This window comes from Dreissena polymorpha, chromosome 16 (genome assembly GCF_020536995.1).
Source record: "Dreissena polymorpha isolate Duluth1 chromosome 16, UMN_Dpol_1.0, whole genome shotgun sequence".
Lineage (NCBI taxonomy): Eukaryota > Metazoa > Mollusca > Bivalvia > Myida > Dreissenidae > Dreissena > Dreissena polymorpha.
The window spans coordinates 18,657,932-18,677,036 of NC_068370.1; the positions used below are offsets into that span (position 1 = coordinate 18,657,932).

General features: G+C 33.6%; 2 protein-coding genes across 14 annotated transcripts in view; both read right to left on the reverse strand.

Moving 5' to 3' along the window:
* LOC127861490 (single-stranded DNA-binding protein 3-like) overlaps nt 1–19,105 on the reverse strand; it is a 479,133-nt gene that overhangs the window by 95,964 nt on the left and 364,064 nt on the right. The window contains exon 18 of one of the 4 annotated variants that reach the window (XR_008040241.1): nt 10,590–10,715. The exons of 1 other annotated variant lie outside the window; for it this stretch is intronic. The gene's annotated coding sequence lies outside the window, so the exon portion shown is untranslated. Of the gene's footprint in view, nt 1–10,589; nt 10,862–19,105 lie in introns of all 4 variants that reach the window. 2 more of the 4 variants (XR_008040240.1, XR_008040242.1) reach the window with 2 other exon arrangements.
* The window catches only part of LOC127861493 (ELAV-like protein 1), a 56,208-nt gene that overhangs the window by 12,849 nt on the left and 24,254 nt on the right, over nt 1–19,105 (reverse strand). The window lies entirely within an intron of this gene.

The window sequence follows — 19,105 nt, forward strand, 5'->3', positions numbered from 1 at the left end:
AGTCCTCATATATAGACATCAACTGCCTGGTGTTTGGTTTTTGACATCACTTGAACCAAATTCGGACATGGCTTTCATTGTAAAGATAAACATTCTGACAAAAAAACGAGTCAAAAATGTGGCCTTTGGAGTTTGTTAAAGATTTGACAGGGTGACCTTGTTTTTGACGCAACGAACCCAGATTAAAAATTTGCCAAGACATCAAGATAAACATTCTGACCAAGTTTTATGGCAAGCGAAATGCACATTAATTCCTTAAACCACGGTTTAACAGTTAACTATATAGTTAAGAGACTTTAAACCCGGGTTTAAAGGTCCGTTTGCACATTAATGCCTTAAACCCGGGTTCAAGAATTTGAACTGCGGTTCAAAGTCTCTTAACTCTATAGTTAAGAAACGACCAATGAAATCGTGACATTTTCCTTCTAATTGTGGTTTATGCTCCGCTGATTGGTTGTCTCTGAATTATGTAGATATCTTTTTTAGACACACTTTGAACCGCGGTTCAAACTCTTGAACTGGGGTTTAAGGAATAAATGTGCAAACAGCACTTTGAATTCGGGTTCAAAGTCTCTTAACCCTATAGTTAACTGTTAAATAATAAATGTGCATTCCGCGCATCTTAATCCCAGTTTAAGACTTTAAACCGCAGTTTAAGACTTTGAACCGCAGTTTAAGACTTTGAACCGCAGTTCAAAGTCTCTTAACCCTATTGTTAAGAGAGGGCCAATACGAATTAATGTGCAAATGGCACTTTGAACTCGGGTTCAAAGTCTGTTAACTATATAGTTAAATGTTAAACCGTGGTTTAAGGAATTAATGTGCATTTCGCTTGCCATAAAGTTTCTTCAAGATTATGTGGCCACTAGAGTGGTAAATAGTTGGCAATGTGTACCACATGGTCACAATAGCTCATCATAAGCATTTGGTTCTCATAGAAGCCAAAAACAAATAAAATATAACTACAAAATTCTTTTTCAACCTGCATGTTGTATCATTCCAAGCAGAAATTCCTTCTTTATCTGTTCATTACTGGTGTCTTAAAACATTTATTTGTACACAACTTTTAAAACATGAAATCATTATGACTTTTAAATGGTTGAAAGAGTAAAAACTAATTTAAATTAGCAAAAAGGCCTCAACAAACTCATAAGATATATGTTGGATAGGCAGCAAAATAATTTTGCATGCGAATGCCCTTTTAGCCATGCATGTGACTTTTTCAATTTATATTTTAATACAAAGACTGTTTATTTTTTTTATAGTTTAACAATAAAAAACAACAGTAAAGGATGAAGATTGGGCCAGATTGTATGAAGTGGAAACTATTTGCAATAAATACATCTCAAAATGCGTTCGGCAGAAATGTTCAATACATTTGAGCCAAGTTTTTTGTATCCTAGCTAACTTTCTGCTGAAAATATGGAAATGGAATAAATATACTTTTATTTTGCTAGCTCACTCCAGTTTTGTGAGGCCAAATTCTGTTAAACAACTTATCCATGTGTTGTGGCCATAGCATGAAGCTAGTGGTTTCACCTTTGTGATAACATGTCCAATCCTCAAACTGTTTAGAATATATGTTTTCATTAAAATACTTGTCTTCTAATACAGGACATGTAATATCAATATCTCCTTTAATTAACCATCAATTGATAAATTGTAAAGACTTCCGATTGTGCATTCAAATACTCCCAGTAACAAGCAAAACAAGGCAAAAAATTAGAGCAAACTCTGAACCAATTAGCATTAATAGCTGGAGGCTGTTTGGGCAAAAACAGACGCAATTGGCAAGAAAAAAACACTCACTAATGGTCCATATAACAACAGAGACCCTATATTAATATCAATATTATTGATTCCAATCAAACCAAGCTCAGCGTCAGCTTCATAATTATGAACCATTTTGAATGGATCTTGTATTTTATTGATTGAAATATTGATTCTGATTCAGACTCTCTAGCTTGCCACTCAATGCCCCAGAATTCAAATGAAAATCTTTTGGGCAAAAATATAATGTAAATTCAGGTTCCATAGGAAATCAATACGCTTCTGATATTACTGGAATTAATTTTGACAACTTAATTAAAACTGGGATATCGCAGTAATGGAAAAATTACCATTTTCTGTTGGAAGGCAACTTAATAATGGCTCTTAATTACATAACAACTTAAATTGTGTGTGTATTTCTACAAAAAATGAAGCAATTTAAAGGCAACGTAACAGTATTTAAGCCCCAAAATGTATAGTATATGATTGTTTTTAAGATTCGATCTTTCTTTCGAGGAAAAAAGAGCCCATCATTATAAAAGATCCCATAAACACACCTGAATGAAAAGAAATTGCAATTTTCATGGTGTAACAATATCCGTAGCAGCCAAGGATGAAATTTTTGTGTGAAACAGATAAGTGACCAAAAACTAAACCTGCAGTAAAATCATAGTTTGTTTTAAACTTCCCTTGCGTCACAGAAATCTATATATAGCAGCATAAAAACAGCTTAATTTCCTTTTAAAACATAATATTCAATCAAATTATTGGTAATATTGGTAACCCGATGATGCTTTTGTGAGTCATTATTGAAATCAAAGACTTGTGCATGTAGTTATCGGCTTGCACCAGAACCCCATTCACTGCCCCATAGCATGCTGAAGGCCTGGGTATTGACGATTAGTCACATTCTACTAGAGATCGTAATTAAAGTAACTGTCAATGTGGCTGATCAGTGAGTGTATCATCTGATATGACAGCTTATAATCGACTTATCAGTCTGAATCATCGCAAGCTTTCATATGACGAAAACACCATTTCACATAAAGACTTGCTCTTCCATTCCCTACAGTGTTGTAAGTACCTCAAAATTGAAGTTTTAATTGGAGATCCTTCATTAACAACTTTTCTTCATTAAACACTTTCCTCAAATTCGTATTAGTAATATTGAATTTAGCTGATGAATATGTAAGGGATCAGCACTGAACATAGATACTTTGAAATATGAAGAAAGTTATCATACTATTTCCTGGTTACACACTGAATATTATTAAACATTTACCAATTAGATACCTATTTTGACGCATTTGTAGTCCCATAGAAAGTTACATTTAGCTCAAGACCTTTCTAACTAGATTCAAGTTTAATTTCCAATCCTTAGATACTGATGAGCAGCAAATAGCATAAAACCTGAACAGACTGCGAGTTACTCGTAGGCTGTTTTGGTTTTATGAGTGTTTGCACATAGCTATTTTCACTTTGCTTCTGAGTGCAAAAGGGTTAAATTATAAATGTTTAATAGTACTTTTATCTTTGTTAAGTAGTAGGTTTATTTGTACGTAAAAAGCATTTACCAGAACCATCATTATCCAATGCATTTATGTAATAGTTGTCTACAAACAAAGGAAATTTATCTATTTTAATAACACTGACAAATAATTAATACCCACAAGAATTCATATTGCGTGATTTTGAAAAGAAATGTAAGAATAAAAAAGCACACTAACAAAAGTTGAAAACCCCTTGACGTAAGCATTGCCATTTATTGATAATGGTTTACCGAGTTATTCATGCTAGCAAACCATCCTTGTATGGAATTATTCCCCATGGATGGACCTATTCCAAATGTGAGTGTAGTCTTCAATCTATCATTATCAATTACGAATGCTGAATACAACATCAATATTTCTGTAGAAAAAACAACAATAGAATTGATCATATATCTAATGCATTGCTGTATCTAAAGCAAGCACTGTATGTGAGTTTCTTTAAGGATATCATTTGTTTAAGGAATTATCAAAGAAATGAAATGTTTTAAACAAGAAAATTGAGATTTTCAGAAAACAATCATTAAGTTCAACCTCTAATGCAAAATGCTTAAGCACCTTTTTTAACATCATGAACAACAATAGTACAGAATATTAGGTTAGTATTGGTCATGTTACTGACAAAACACACAGGTACTCTAAGTATGATTAAAACTATTCTTATCTATTTAAAAAGTATTAACTTTCATTTGCATAAGTGTTTTATCTATAAGCAGGATCCCAAAAAAATAATAGTCAAGTTTTTCTGAGTGCCATAATTATGCATCGCTCATAATTATAGAGGAAACTCATTACATCTTATGCAGGGCTGAAAAAATGAAAATGCAGAATAACTTGCATAACTTTGGGGAGCTTGTTCAGAAAAACTGAATATAATTAAAATCACAGAAGCTGAATTAGTGGAAGATTTTATTTGCCTTGAAACAATTTTTATTGAATTCACAATAACAGTCCTGGCACGACTGCTGCAGCCAATTATTGCTGTGGAATATTGATGCCAGTTCCAATACATTAACTTCTATAACAGGTCCCAATTATGAAACCTTCTGTGTATACGCAAACCCAACCATAGAGACACAAAAAATAATAATTATTATTGTTACGCAGGGCTTATATTCCCTTATGTACTATGTTTAACTTAATGACCTTTGGGTCGAGTAAAAGACAATTAATCTCATGGTAACGAAGTCCATTTCTGGATTGGGCTATGCAATATCATCATTACATGTTTTTGTTGTTGCTATCATATAATAAGCACCTAATCTTAAATATTTGTTGTTTCTTGATGGAAGAGGGTGGGTGTTTATGCAAATTGTTAACATGATCATCAAGCTATCAATTCATTTTGGAAAATAAAGGTATAGCTTAAAATATATTTATTACGTAAAATAAAATACAATTTATCAAAATACCAACTGCACAAAAACATGTGTCACATACAGTATACCACAATTCCAGTGAAAATCGGACATAAATAAATTATTGCAAGAAATGCATTGAAAAGAGCAAGACATTTTAGTTTTAGAATTTTACACTAAATTTTACACTTTACACTCAACATTACAAGATAGGTTACAATTTCTCGGAAAATCACATCATTATACAAACCTCTTGTCAGTCAGGCTTTTAGCCTGCAATTAAAGATGTGCAATTTGCTAGGGAAAAAAGCTTTCATCATTTCCTAACGGTGGCAAAGAGCAAATCAAGACCCAGAACTGACAATGTTGTGTCAATGTCTAAGACCTGCGTTGCTAGAAAGATGGCCAGCTCTAACAGCATAATTGATCACTGGTTCCTTGAATGGGCATTGCTATTGATTTTCTGCTGTCTTGTTCCAGTAAATGAACGACTTTTCACTCAAAATTGCTATGCTGTATGTTACAAATACAGGGTTCTGGGAATACCAATAGAAAGCAAAGATGAATTCTGCACACATTCTCGAAGATAATTTGGAGACCGCTGCAAGATTAACATACAAATCAAATTCGACCAGTAATTCTAAAGGTTGTTTGTTATGCATGGCAAAATCAGGAAAGCTTCAAAGTCTCGCACCAAAAAAAACCGTCACAAAAACAGACCTAGTGAACATTTGAGATTTTTTTTTTCATTTATCTGCCAAATATTATAAGCAAACTGAACGTAAAATACAGGTCGGATTAAAATGTGCATTTTTTCCCCAACATGAACTAGAGTTATCATCTTCAAAATTGCATTGAAAACACATACAAAAATTAAATCTATAAAAAATTCATGTTATTTTAATGCTTCGTGACAGGAAACTGAAATTGAAACATCTTCACTTTGATGATCAGATCACAATTTTTTTTCAAGATTGGTATCACAACTCTTTGTTTATGATTTGACAGTTAAAAACACACAACTGTAAGCATTGAAATTTTTAATTAAATTATCCCAAAGAAAATTAATTGAAAATCTAACATGATACAAGTAAAGTTGGTATATTATCAATTAAAAGAAGGTGGTATAAATTATAAATAAAAGAGTTCTGCTAAAAGAAACAACCTCAAGTATTGCACTTCCTGGAAATATCTTAATTTTTTCTTACTAAATCAACTCATATAATTTAAGACTTTAGTAAAAAAAGTTTAGTTTTAATAGATTTTTAAAGGAAAACAATCTTGACTTATTAATGAGTATTTAAGGTAAATATACTGAACCAAGCACAATCTTAAAACTAAAAACATCACTATGAATAACAACACTACATTTAGCTTTTTTGACATTATAAAATTCTGAATAAACTTAATTCCATTTAACGTTTAACTAAGTGTGCACCACATTATATTGTTCCCTGTTTGGCAACTTGTATAATTAAAGCAATTTTCATGTTGGTAACTTGTATAATTAAAGCAATTTTTAGACAATCATAGCTTTGCTGCCCAAGGGAACGATAAAATTTTGGTACTTGCATGGAAATAATGCCCATAAATGTATGTTTAATGCATTATGTCTGTGCCCATTAAAGGCATTATTATCACAAAACAATAACTTAAACATTAAAAAAAAGAAATCTACATAAGAGTGTTACAACACTATGTGATGCAGTATCATAAAACAGATGCAACGTTTTCACACTCAACTAATGGTATGGCAACTGTGAATTCTCTCCATTGAACAACTTTTAAAACAACTAGAATCTACTGGAGGGTTGTGTCTGAGAAACCTATAGGGAATAGGAATACAGTCAGATACAATTTAACAAATGTGTCTGCCTAGAATTGACATACAAATTCTCCATATTTAAACTGGTAACTATAGCAAGCAAACAAGGTTTGTATGTAAAACTTATGCATCTAAATTAACACCCACGGAAACCCGATATGATGTGAAAAGTTAAACGTGCTTGGAAAAGTTTCCAATAAATTTCGGTAGGGTAAGTTCTATAATTGTTTAAAGGCATTTTTGAATTAAAATATCTTTTGGTATATGCAAAGGGGATATTATCATGTGTGTTAGAAAAATCTTGGTTATTATTATTCACGATTTATTATATTATGGCTATTTGAAGTCGAGATGCAGGGTTTGTCTTGGCTCCCGTTTTTTCTCCAACCTTCCATTTCGGTCTAGTGCATTTTCTTGACATTCTTATATGGCAGCATCCGATGTGCTGATTGTATAATCGCCCAATTTTAATCGATTAGAAACTAACTATTACTGGGCAATTTGACAGTTTAAGTGTCATTTTCTATTTTTTAGTGAAATACAGGTGTGAAAATAGCTTGTGTTTCATGTATGTGTGATCTATCTTTATAATCATTGACAGCTTTGACAAGTTTTGCGATACATGTTTCAAATCATTGATATTTGTAGACAATATTAATTTAAATATTGTCCACTAAAATGCAATTGAAAATGTTACAGGCAAATATAAATTAAATTAGCAATCAAGACGAATAGTTTCATCCAAAGGTAGGGTAATTGTTAACAGAAATTCAATTTCATTTTCGTGCGAGTTTCAAGAAATCCCCTGGAAGCACGTTTTTTGCATGACTGAGTAGGATGCAATAAAATATTGCTTTGCATTCAATCTATTTTAAACTCACTCATTCATTGGTTCTTACAATTAAATCTTAACAGTGCCCAATGAAACTGCTATCCCATAATGCACTGTTCATTTTACACTCTCGAAAAATGGTGTATGTTTGTGTTTATGAAATTCTGAAACACATTTATCGTCATAAATGGTAAGAATTTTTTTATATTTATTTTGTAACTTTATAGGATAATCGGATATATATATATATATATATATATATATATATATATATATATATATATATATATATATATATATATATATATGCACATTAGAAAAGTGGTATGCATACAGTTGTCCATATGGGTTTATATGCATGTATTGGCAAATGACAACACAACACAACCTTGCAATAATTATTAATTTACAAATGCTCAGAACTTAAAACACTAATCCGTTTATAACGCTGTCTTCTGACTTGGACCCGTCATCCACATTAAATTGGAGTAACAGTGTATTGTACATTTTCCCCATTAGGACCTCTTATCATATTCCAAGTTTTACTGGTCAAACAGAACTTAAATCATGCGCTTATTGTCCATATAGCCCTCTTTCCCGAAACAGTGTTTTATTGACATAGCCTTAGTACTTTATCAGTTATCGCATGATCTAGATTTTTGGTCAGTTTTCACTTATTACTGTAACCATGGCAATCACAACTTTACTTTGCCAAAAAATATGAAAAAACAAACTTGCATATTTCCCATATAGCCCACTATCCACAAGATTCATAATTGGAGCTTGAGTACTTTTTGAATAATGAAAGGATCCTAATTCAGCAGCCATACAAGAAGTAAACCTCAAGCCCCCCTTAGTTTCAGAGGTAGGGGACTACCAGGTATAAACACAAATTATAAGTAACAAAACAAATGTCACTTGGGACACCTATTATTTTACAATATGGAAGCAGCCATAATTTGGCAATAGCATGTAGAAACCTGGCGATATAATGTATGGAAAATCGATCAGTACCATGACTTTGTACAAGGGGAGCCAAACAATTTGCCAAAACACATTACAAGCATACTGAACATCTTAGCAGCATCCATCATTATCTGCCGTGGTAAAAAGAGAAGAATAAAACTGTTTAAGAGGTTACAGATGTAAATTACAGACTACCATAAATGAATTTGCACTAGGGAATCATGTAACTAAAGGTTCTGTTGTTTGCAAGTAATCCTAGCTAAGAAGTTCTACTAAAACATTTTGTAAAACATAACAGTGATTAATTTTCATCTATGGTAATTTTAAATGAAGTTTATTTTTAAGGCAATTTTGAAACAGGATTTTTAACGAAGTACACAGAAATCAGCCAAAAGAATTATTGTTAATATACAAACCAGCTCCCATATTCTGAATAATCATACAAGGTTAATGTAAAATGTTACTGTTTCATTAAATCGTATAACCAGTATTTTTAAGAGGAATTTCTTCGACAAGTAGAACAGCATAATTGAGCAGCTTCATGCATAAATGAGTCCTATATCATATATGGTCATCCTAGCACCAGAACAGCATTTTCGGCTGCTTCCCAATCACGAAAATCAACATTTTTTCCCAAAAAGCTGACCAAAATTTCCCATTTTTTTTTAAACATCCTACAAAATATATAACTTTAATTTAAGCCATTTTGTCGATAAATAATTCCAAAATTTGCCACTTATCAATTAAAACAATCCCAATTTGACCAGACTCCTTTTCCCAAAATGTCTAGAAAACCCCCTAAGCATGCACTTAAAAACTATTTTAAATTCTGTTACATATAATCATATTTATAATGTTAAATTTTTCCCAATTTAATGGTTTATCACACTATTTTTCCCAATTTCATGGTTTATCGCGCTAATTTTCCCAATTCTAATGGCACAGGCTGTAACAAATAAAAGCAACAAAAATCACTGCTACTATCAATTGCTGGTTTTGTGGTCTCATTGGAAGACAACTTAACTCCTGTCCAGACTGCGTGGATACACAGGCTGGTCTGAAGCTAACCTGGTCTCACATGGAATTTTTGAGTGATGCAGGTCAATTTATCTTGTAAATTATATAATGAATGTTCATGTATACATTTTAACCAAAAAGATGAAAATAGGCAGTGATATTGAAAATTAAACCATCCAATCAGAGGCAAACATCCAGATACAGAAAAACAAAACAAAAATTCAATTAGTCAATCTAACATAAATATCTTGACCTATACATTTGCTCTAATTATACACAGATCATTGAACTAATTGATAAAAGGACCCTCTGTTCCAATGTGTCATTATTATAGGCAGCTGAGTAAGTAAGCATTCATTAGGCTTCATTTTCAACACCAACATAGTTTTGCCAAAGGTAATAAATTTTCTTTCAAAAACAACTTCTGAAAAGTAATTTATCACCATGCTATGGAATCTATTCAAAGGAACTGATCAGCAGTAACAACGAAAACACTATTTTTCCAGCTGGTTCTTTTGTTTTCTTCATTTACACTCATAATGGAAGACAGGTCATGCTAATTCATATGAGAAAATGATTGATTGATAGCCTGGTCTGTGTATAGCGAGGAAGACACTATTTCCAGAGGATCCACGTCAAATCTAATACTGTCAGGTGCTCCAAGAAGAGAGGTGGGCAAAAACACTCATATGAGTTTACATACAGAAAACATCTGTACAAAACATAGGAACTGCTGTTGGGATGTTAGGAAGGCCGCTGATACCCATGTTACTTGTTAGCTTAGTAGACACTTGTAAACATTTACTGTCATTAGGTCTCCTCTGCTACCTTTGTAACTTGTGATGCTAAGTTCTGGTACAGAGAAGTAATAGAACTGATAGGGATGAGTGCCATGGTCTAGTCCACATTCACACAAACAAGTATTAAATTAATGCAATCTGTGGATTCATAAATTAGGCATGTGATTACCAGTATTGACATGCAACCTTTTTCCATGATGTTTGATCTAAATCCTCTGTAATTCCACTCAGAGATACTGAAAACACACACAATTTTAAGCTGACACACTTACATAAAGGTTGTTTTGATCCCCCTAAACAATCATAAAAAATGAAACTATCTGACAAGCATCTTTAATATTAATGATGATTTGCTCTTACTCTTATCCAATATAGCATTTCACTTTATTGCATGTTTGTATAATGAATGAAACACAATGTCCCCCTATATGATGTTTGACCTTGTAGGATGACCTTGACCTTGTGTAGGACGACCTTGACCTTTCACCACTCAAAATGTGCAGCTCCATGAGATACACATGCATGCCAAATATCAAGTTGCTATCTTCAATATTGCAAAAGTATTCATAAAATAAGCGATTTGAGCCACATATATTTGACCTCTGACCTTGAAGGATGACCTTGACCTTTCACCACTCAAAATGTGCAGCTCCATGAGATGCACATGCATGCCAAATATCAAGTTGCTATCTTCAATATTGCAAAAGTATTTATAAAATAAGCGATTTGGGCAACATATATTTGACCTCTGACCTTCAAGGATGACCTTGACCTTTAACCACTCAAAATGTGCAGCTCCATGAGATACACATGCATGCCAAATATCAAGTTGCTATCTTCAATATTGCAAAAGTATTAATAAAATGAGCGATTTTGGCCACATATATTTGACCTCTGACCTTGAAGGATGACCTTGACCTTTCACCACTCAAAATGTGCAGCTTCATGAGATACACATGCATGCCAAATATGAAGTTGCTATCTTCAATATAGCAAAAGTTATTGCAAAATGTTAAAGTTGGCGCAAACAGACAGACCAACAGACAGGGCAAAAACAATATGTCCCCCACTACTATAGTGGGGGACATAAAAAGGCAATTAATTATGCATGCAAATTTTGCTTTGCCATTTCAAACAGTATTTCAGTTATACATGTATCTTTGCCGTCGGTTAACCTACTCACATTTCTTTAGCAAGCTACGCCAATGCCAGCAGATTACCATGCAGTACTAAGTGCACATATTTCATTTAAGTAATCACCCTACTTTAATCAGAGGGGGAGAATGTTTCAATTAATAGCAAATACTTTTTAGACCCTTTGCCACACAGGTTGTGGCCGGGCTAGGATTCAAACTTGCAATCTCCTGATTTACAGTTTGAGCACTCTACTAACTAAGCTAGAGGGCCAGCTCTGTGTATTCATGGTAATAGTAACAACAAAATTAGTATTAATGGATCTGTTCTTTTTGTCAAGGAAACTCCTCATAATTATTGCCACAAATTAGTATGTGACAAATTTATATAACTTTTACAAATTAAGCCTTGTCTAATTTCTGACCAAATTACTGCAGCTATCTTTCAAAGGTTGAAAAAGCATACTTACGCTAACATATTAAATAACAAATAATGGTGTTCAATAGACCCCATTAAATTGCTTTCCACTTTCTCCTTAAAACAGCTGCCAAAAGCTTTCACATGTTTTTTCGCAAATAAATCTTCTGCATGAATCGATTATTAGACTCTTTTTTTTTTAAAGATAGCTACCCATTTAAGGCATTAACATGTGGGAAATATAACGTTGCGGACTGGATTTGGGGAAAACAAAGATACTTATTGCCATTGGGAATATTACCCAAATGCAGTGTATTAAGTTTAAAGTATGTCTCTTCTACACAAATGTTCAGTCTATGTGCACAGATCGTCCCTGATGTGCATGTGCAGAATGCACAAGCTGATCTGGGACTGCACACAATGCACATTCATTAATCCCCATTTTCACAGTGCGTGGCTAAAATGCATAAAACAAGGGCTGTTTGTAAAACATGCATGCCCCCCTATATGGGCTATAAGTTGTAGTAGCAGCCATTGTGTGAATACGTTTTTTGTCACTGTGAACAACGGTGGTGGTTGTGATGGTGGTGGTGGTGGTGCAACAAAAATGCAGTTAGCCTTACATTTGGTAAAATTCAAATATTTTACAAGGGAGGCAAATGCTGTAACAAAAAGAACATGCAAAAACGGTAGTTGTTTCCCTTGTTTGAACCTTGCTAAATCCTTAAAATGCCTATTTCCAGTAACTGTGACCTTCACCGGTGACCTTGGACCTAGTGACCTCAAAATCAATAGGGGTCATCTGCGAGTCATGATCAATGTACCTATGAAGTTTCATGATCCTAGGCCCAAGCGTTCTTGAGTTATCGTCTGACAACCACCTGGTGGACGGACCGACCGACATACCGACATGAGCAAAGCAATATACCCCCTCTTCTTCGAAGGGGGGCATAAAAATATGCATTTCATATAATTTTGTAGTCAGTGATTGAAAAGATCATCACATCCATGCTCCAAAATCAGAAAAAAAATGCCAACATATAAATATAACATGTTCATATGTAAATATTATACAAGATATTGTCTTTTTCGGCGTAGCTGTATAAGCCAGCTTTTCACCTTACCTGACCTTTGTAAGTGTCCAATAAAATTCAAATAAAATTTCCCGTGGCTAGACACAAATGAATACACTTCATTTAGTCCGTTGGCTGATTTGAGCATACCACCAGAACATTGGAAACATGAACGCGTCTTTGTTAACACTGTTTTACTGCGTGTTCAGCATGAAACAATTTTATCTCTAATGAAAAGGCTTGATAGATGGAACAGTTTTACACTAAACACTCGACATCAATACAGTTTGTGCGTGCACCTTTTATTTTCAGAGGATTGCCAGCACTAGAGCGTTTGTACTTAAAGGCTATGTTCACATATTTAGTAACATATTTAGTAAATACTTCCATAATCCTGTCTGTGTACTAGTATATTTAAGTTCATAAAAGTATCTTTTTCCCTATCCTGGTATTGGTTTTGGCCAAACCATATTAAATTGTTTTCGACATTGTACATTTAACATGTAAAAGTATAAAGTTTTAAACAAGCCGTCGTTCCAGCAGTGGAAGCGTGGCCTCACTTTAATGCATTGCATTCCAACCCGCAAGGTATCAGGGTCAGTTCGCGGCCAGTAAAACAATCGTTCTATAATATAGACGCTATCGTGTGAACTAGGTGGACTGGAATTTTCTTTAGACCAGAAATATGTTAAATGAAGATATTCAGCGATATAATTATGGTATGTCAATAATAGATTCTTAATGTGTTTTCAACAATACCGTGATAAATATTCTTTTTGATTAATTTAACAAGACTAATGTATTAAACATGAGCGCGATGATTCTCGATACTGTTAATAATCAAATCAAATAGCAATGCCCGACAAACCACTAAAACAGGTTTGTTCGAAGAACGCGCGTATAAATATTTAAAATATGTACGGATACTTCGTGTGTGGCCAGTTGACTCATATGTTTTAATTTCACTTCCATTCTTCTTTTGGTTTTCTGTTTTGTATCTATAGGTTTATGACCAGCAATATGTAATAATGTAAAATAAGCCGCGAAAACTCTTGCGTAACATCCCGTACTGCGTGTGATGCAGCTTAGAACTACACAGAAAAAGACATTCGCTATCTTTGATCTCATTCATTGAACTCTTTACCTTTCACCAACTCCTACCACAATCAACGCCGTATATATCTTTTTAAAAGATATTTTTAGTTCCAGGTGTTTTAACCCTTTCCCACTCAGCAGCAAAGTGAAAATGGCTATGTGCAAACAGCATAAAACCAGAAAAGCCTGCAAATAAGTCGCAGTCTGTTCAGGTTTTATGCTGTTTGCTGCTCATCAGTATCTCAGGGTTGAAAATGAAGCCTTTAAAACTTGAATCTATTAAAAAAGGTCTTTCATTAAATGTCACTTTCTATGGGACTACACATATTATTAAATACGTATCTAAGTGGTAAAGGGTTAATAATAATTTCATCAAAGTTATCCCCTGATGACAAATGTTGCCAGCGAATTCAAATCAAACAAAGATACAAGGGCACAGCTGTGGAAACTGGTGAAATGCAATTACTGATAAGGAATGGACTGAATCCCATTAAGACCCCAGCATGCCACTGCAACATTCTTGCTTTATTAATCCCTTCTTATACATCTTTATGCCAGATTTATTTTTTCACCTGGCATTATTAGATTTGTGAAATAATGTAAAAGCTAACCAGAAATGCTGAAGTATAGCACACAATTGCTACTTGTAGGTAGTGGATGCTTAAACTGAAACTTGTTAATAGCACTTAATACAGAAATCTCTTATGATGAACATATAATGCTTATAATTACATACTTCCCTGTCCGTGCATTTACTTAATTTGCTACAAATGAATCTCCCCCATGTTATTTTTCTCCACTGCCTTCCTCAAGAGGATGACTTTATGTATTAATGAATATTTACTGGCACCTAACCAATGCACAGTATGACTTCCGTGCTTCATTTTCAACTCCTCTCCATGAAACAACAACTTTATACAAATGAGGTCTTAGATATGATAAGTGTTATGTTTGTTTGTTTTTGTCTGAAATCATTTTGCATACCTTGATCAAATAGAAAACAAACTGGTCTCATAAAATACTGTTAAAAGTTTCATTCAATTTTCATACATGGGTGTTTCTTTCAAGTATTTCAAACAATTGTGTCTACATACTGCAATTCAATCTGATAAAACCACTCAATCATCGTAAAAGCTGCATTTAAAACTAACATAACTATAATAACTTCCCGTAAAGACCCCAAAAAGAACTGGAACAAGTCCAGAGAGTTATTAATTTCTTTTCTCTGATAAAAACATCAATTGTAGTATATGTTTTAGAGATCTGCCTTTCAAGAAATTTATCTAAAGATAATGAGTATCCTTTGAAAACACTTTCATTACAACTTGCACACTATCCGGAAGCCTGAAGGAAATTCATCAGTCAATATTACCTTGATGTCTGCTCCATCATGTAGCCTTTCATAATTTAGGAAGCTTTGGTGATTTAAAGGGAGGCAATTTGGCGAACAGAGCACATAAAGATCTTCAAAATTGCCGTGTAAACTTCTGTAGCATGTTTGTTCAATCATGCAGCTATTTTCAACTAATTCTATGCAAACACTGACGCACAAACCAACCCATTTTCCGCGTTGACTTCTTGTTTAATGAACAAAAAGCTGAAGCCCTGCAAATATTAATTACAACTCCTGAGCCAAAGGATTACTATTTTATGAAATGAAGACCATGGCTTTTACTGCTCAAGCACATTTAGTTACTTTATCCCTGTGTGTTCTTATAAAAGTCAGTTAATTGAAACCATTCTATCCTAGATGGAAAAATTCATTTGTTGTTTTCAAAGAGAACCTTTGAACAGCGGGTTAATTACCTCACTAAGATAGAGAAAAAAAACAAATTTTCTTAATTATTACATCCATAGCATGGAAATTCATTGCAATTCATATATATTTATACATTACACGAAGTTTATACAAGTTTTGGATAAGTTTAATCAATTTAGAACACAAAATTGCACTTTGTGGAAGACAGATAATTTGTACGTGTCTATTTATAACAAGGGCTGTTTGTAAAACATGCATGCCCCCCATATGGGCTGTCAGTTGTAGTGGCAGCCATTGTGTGAATACGTTTTGTGTCACTGTGACCTTGACCTTTGACCTAGTGACCTGAAAATCAATAGGGGTCATCTGCCAGTCATGATCAATGTACCTATGAAGTTTCATGATCCTAGGCCTTATTATTCTTGAGTTATCATCCGAAAACCATTTTACTGTTTTGAGTCACCGTGACCTTGACCTTTGACCTAGTGACCTGACAATCAATAGGGGTCATCTGCCAGTCATGATCAATGTTCCTATGAAGTTTCATGATCCTAGGCATAAGCATTCTTGAGATATCATCCCGAAACCATTTTACTGTTTCGAGTCACTGTGACCTTGACCTTTGACCTAGTGACCTGAAAATCAATAGGGGTCATCTGATAGTCATGATCAATGTACCTATGAAGTTTTATTATCTTAGGCGTAAGCATTCTTGAGTTATCATATGGAAACAATTTTACTGTTTCGAGTCACTGTGATCTTGACCTTTGACCTAGTGACCTGAAAATCGATAGGGGTCATCTACCAGTCATGATCAATGTACCTATGAAGTTTCATGATCCTAGGCGTAAGCATTCTTGAGTTATCATCCGGAAACCATTTTACTCTTTCGAGTCACTGTGATCTTGACCTTTGACCTAGTGACCTGAAAATCAATAGGGGTCATCTGCCAGTCATGATCAATGTACCTATGAAGTTTCATGACCCTAGGCCTAAGCGTTCTTGAGTTATCATCCGGAAACCATCTGGTGGACGGACGGACCGACCGACATGTGCAAAACAATATATCCCCTCTTCTTCGAAGAGGGGCATAATAAACCAAGGAACTAATTCCTAATATTTTGGAGCGAGTCGAGATACAATCAAATTGTAAATTGAAATAATCGTATAAACGGTTTTTTTTATACATGGATCAATATTTTCTATTTTCCTTGTCAAGTTGTACATACTTCTGACAATTATCAAGAATTGAAACAGACAATGAATTCTGTGGACTTGTTTGCCAGCCACTCTCCATGCATTGAAATTCCTGGACAAAAAAAGATTTACAATTTCATAAACAAATACAATGGCAAGTCTAGAAACCTGAATGTGCTAATGGATTCTAATTAATTGCTAATCGTTTGAACAATTGAGTGGGAAAATGAGAGCATTTGTTAGACAGAACTGATCTTTTGAAGTTCTATCAGCTATTGAGGGATTGAAATCATTGCATGTTTATTTTTATCAAAATAAACCAGTGTTGACTAATTTCACAATTGCATAATTATTAATCAATTATACCTGCATCTTTTGCACATATTGGACAAGCAGATGTGATATTATGGCACACCATGCAACTACTTAGAATATTATGACAGTTTCTAATGAACCTAAGAATATTGCCATGTCTATAAATGTGTCTTTGGGGCATTGTTGAGAAGAGCACATATGTTCAGCAAATTGAATAAGGGGTCCTTGTTTGCAGCAATATACAATAGAAGAACACATGCTAACGCTTCAAAATAGCCATGTTTGTTGAAATTGTATAAAATGTGCTGCATTGGACCAGAAGCTCAGAACACCATTTGTTAAATATTGTCCAAATAAGACATGAAATCAAATTGAATTGCTATCATTGCACTGAATTCGTGTCTATTTTACACACAAACAGAACTATGTGGGCCCCTATCACATTTCACTAAACATTCAGTTAGCATATGGTCTTGTGCAAGAACTTTTATGAAATCAGATTACTGAAGAAAATTGAGAAATAGTACACAAATAGATAAGTATTATAGAGAATTAAGATATGGTACACAGCCAGTACTAATTGATAAGTCAACAAAGGTTCTGAAGGGAAAACACAGATGGGCAAAGTTTGTTTTCATATTACAAACAACTGTTTTAATTAACTGTGCCAGGAACAAATTATTGTCACCTTGCCATAATCTATCTTCAATAATATGCCCTATACCCAAACAATGGACTCCCTTAAACAGAATGGGTCTGATCAACAAAGCCCATACACTCTAAATATTTCCCTTTGTAGCAATGCAAACAGAGTCTGGTATTTCTAGTTGTTCATTATTATTGACTGGCCTCATGTACTATGACAGATGGTGTATTCTAACATCAGGCTCTCAAGTGGGGCAATGCCATTAACAAAAGAACTATAGAAAAATGCTGTCAGCTGCAGACTATTCCATTAATTATAGTGTCTTCTTTTCAACAGAACATACTTTTATGGCTAAATTTATTTTTTTCCGCTTGTCAGTCTACATTCTTTTAATAAAAAAATATCCTGTAATACTTTGAGTAATAGTGTCAAAATCATTTTAATTTCGTCTAAATTTGTTCCTCAACATGAAATAAGTTCAAGAAGAAGATTTAACATAATTATCAATGTCAGTCAAATATTAATTTAACTTTTTTGAAATTCAACAAGTCCAACTTAAATTTAAATATACATAATCTTAATCTTACAATATAAACTTAAAGTCACTATCACGCTCACCAATACATACGGCTACTGTATTATGCTATATAAAAACATTCAACAACAAGTAGTACCATACAATAGTTAATTACAATAGGAAGACCCTAAAAATAAGTAACATTGATGTAAAAATGTTATATTACAAGCATTCGGCAAGTTTTAAGCATCTAAATATCTAAATATCGTTCCACGATGTAATCTACTTTCGCTTTCAAGTCAGGATCGGATTCATTCGGGTTGCGTTCATTTGCATAATTTATACAAGCCATTTTCGCATTCGCTAAGTTCCAGTTACCCAGAATTCATTTTGATTTCACAGAATGATTATTCATGAGAGCTACCTCATGCTTCCGACGCTTACCGTATCCAATCTCGTGTTCGCCCGGAAATGTTCGGATATTTCACGGGAGATATAAATGGAATTATTTGTGGCCAAAAAAATAAATAAAAACGAGCATTTTGTATCTCATTAAATCAATTCTACCAGACAACATCTAACGTTCAAATTTTGCATTTTGCTAAAAGGAACATTGATTTTTTTATGGGTTAGCTTTATTTAACGAAATATTCGATATTTTTGAGCGTGATTGTTACTTTAAGGAATATTCACAACTAGAATCATTTACTGTCTAAATTTATAATCTGCCTGTAACAAAGCAAGAACATACATAGAAATAAGATTGATTTATTTGTTTAGTTGTTGCGAGTCATTATAGTGATTGCAAACACATAAATGTATTTAACTTATCTTAAT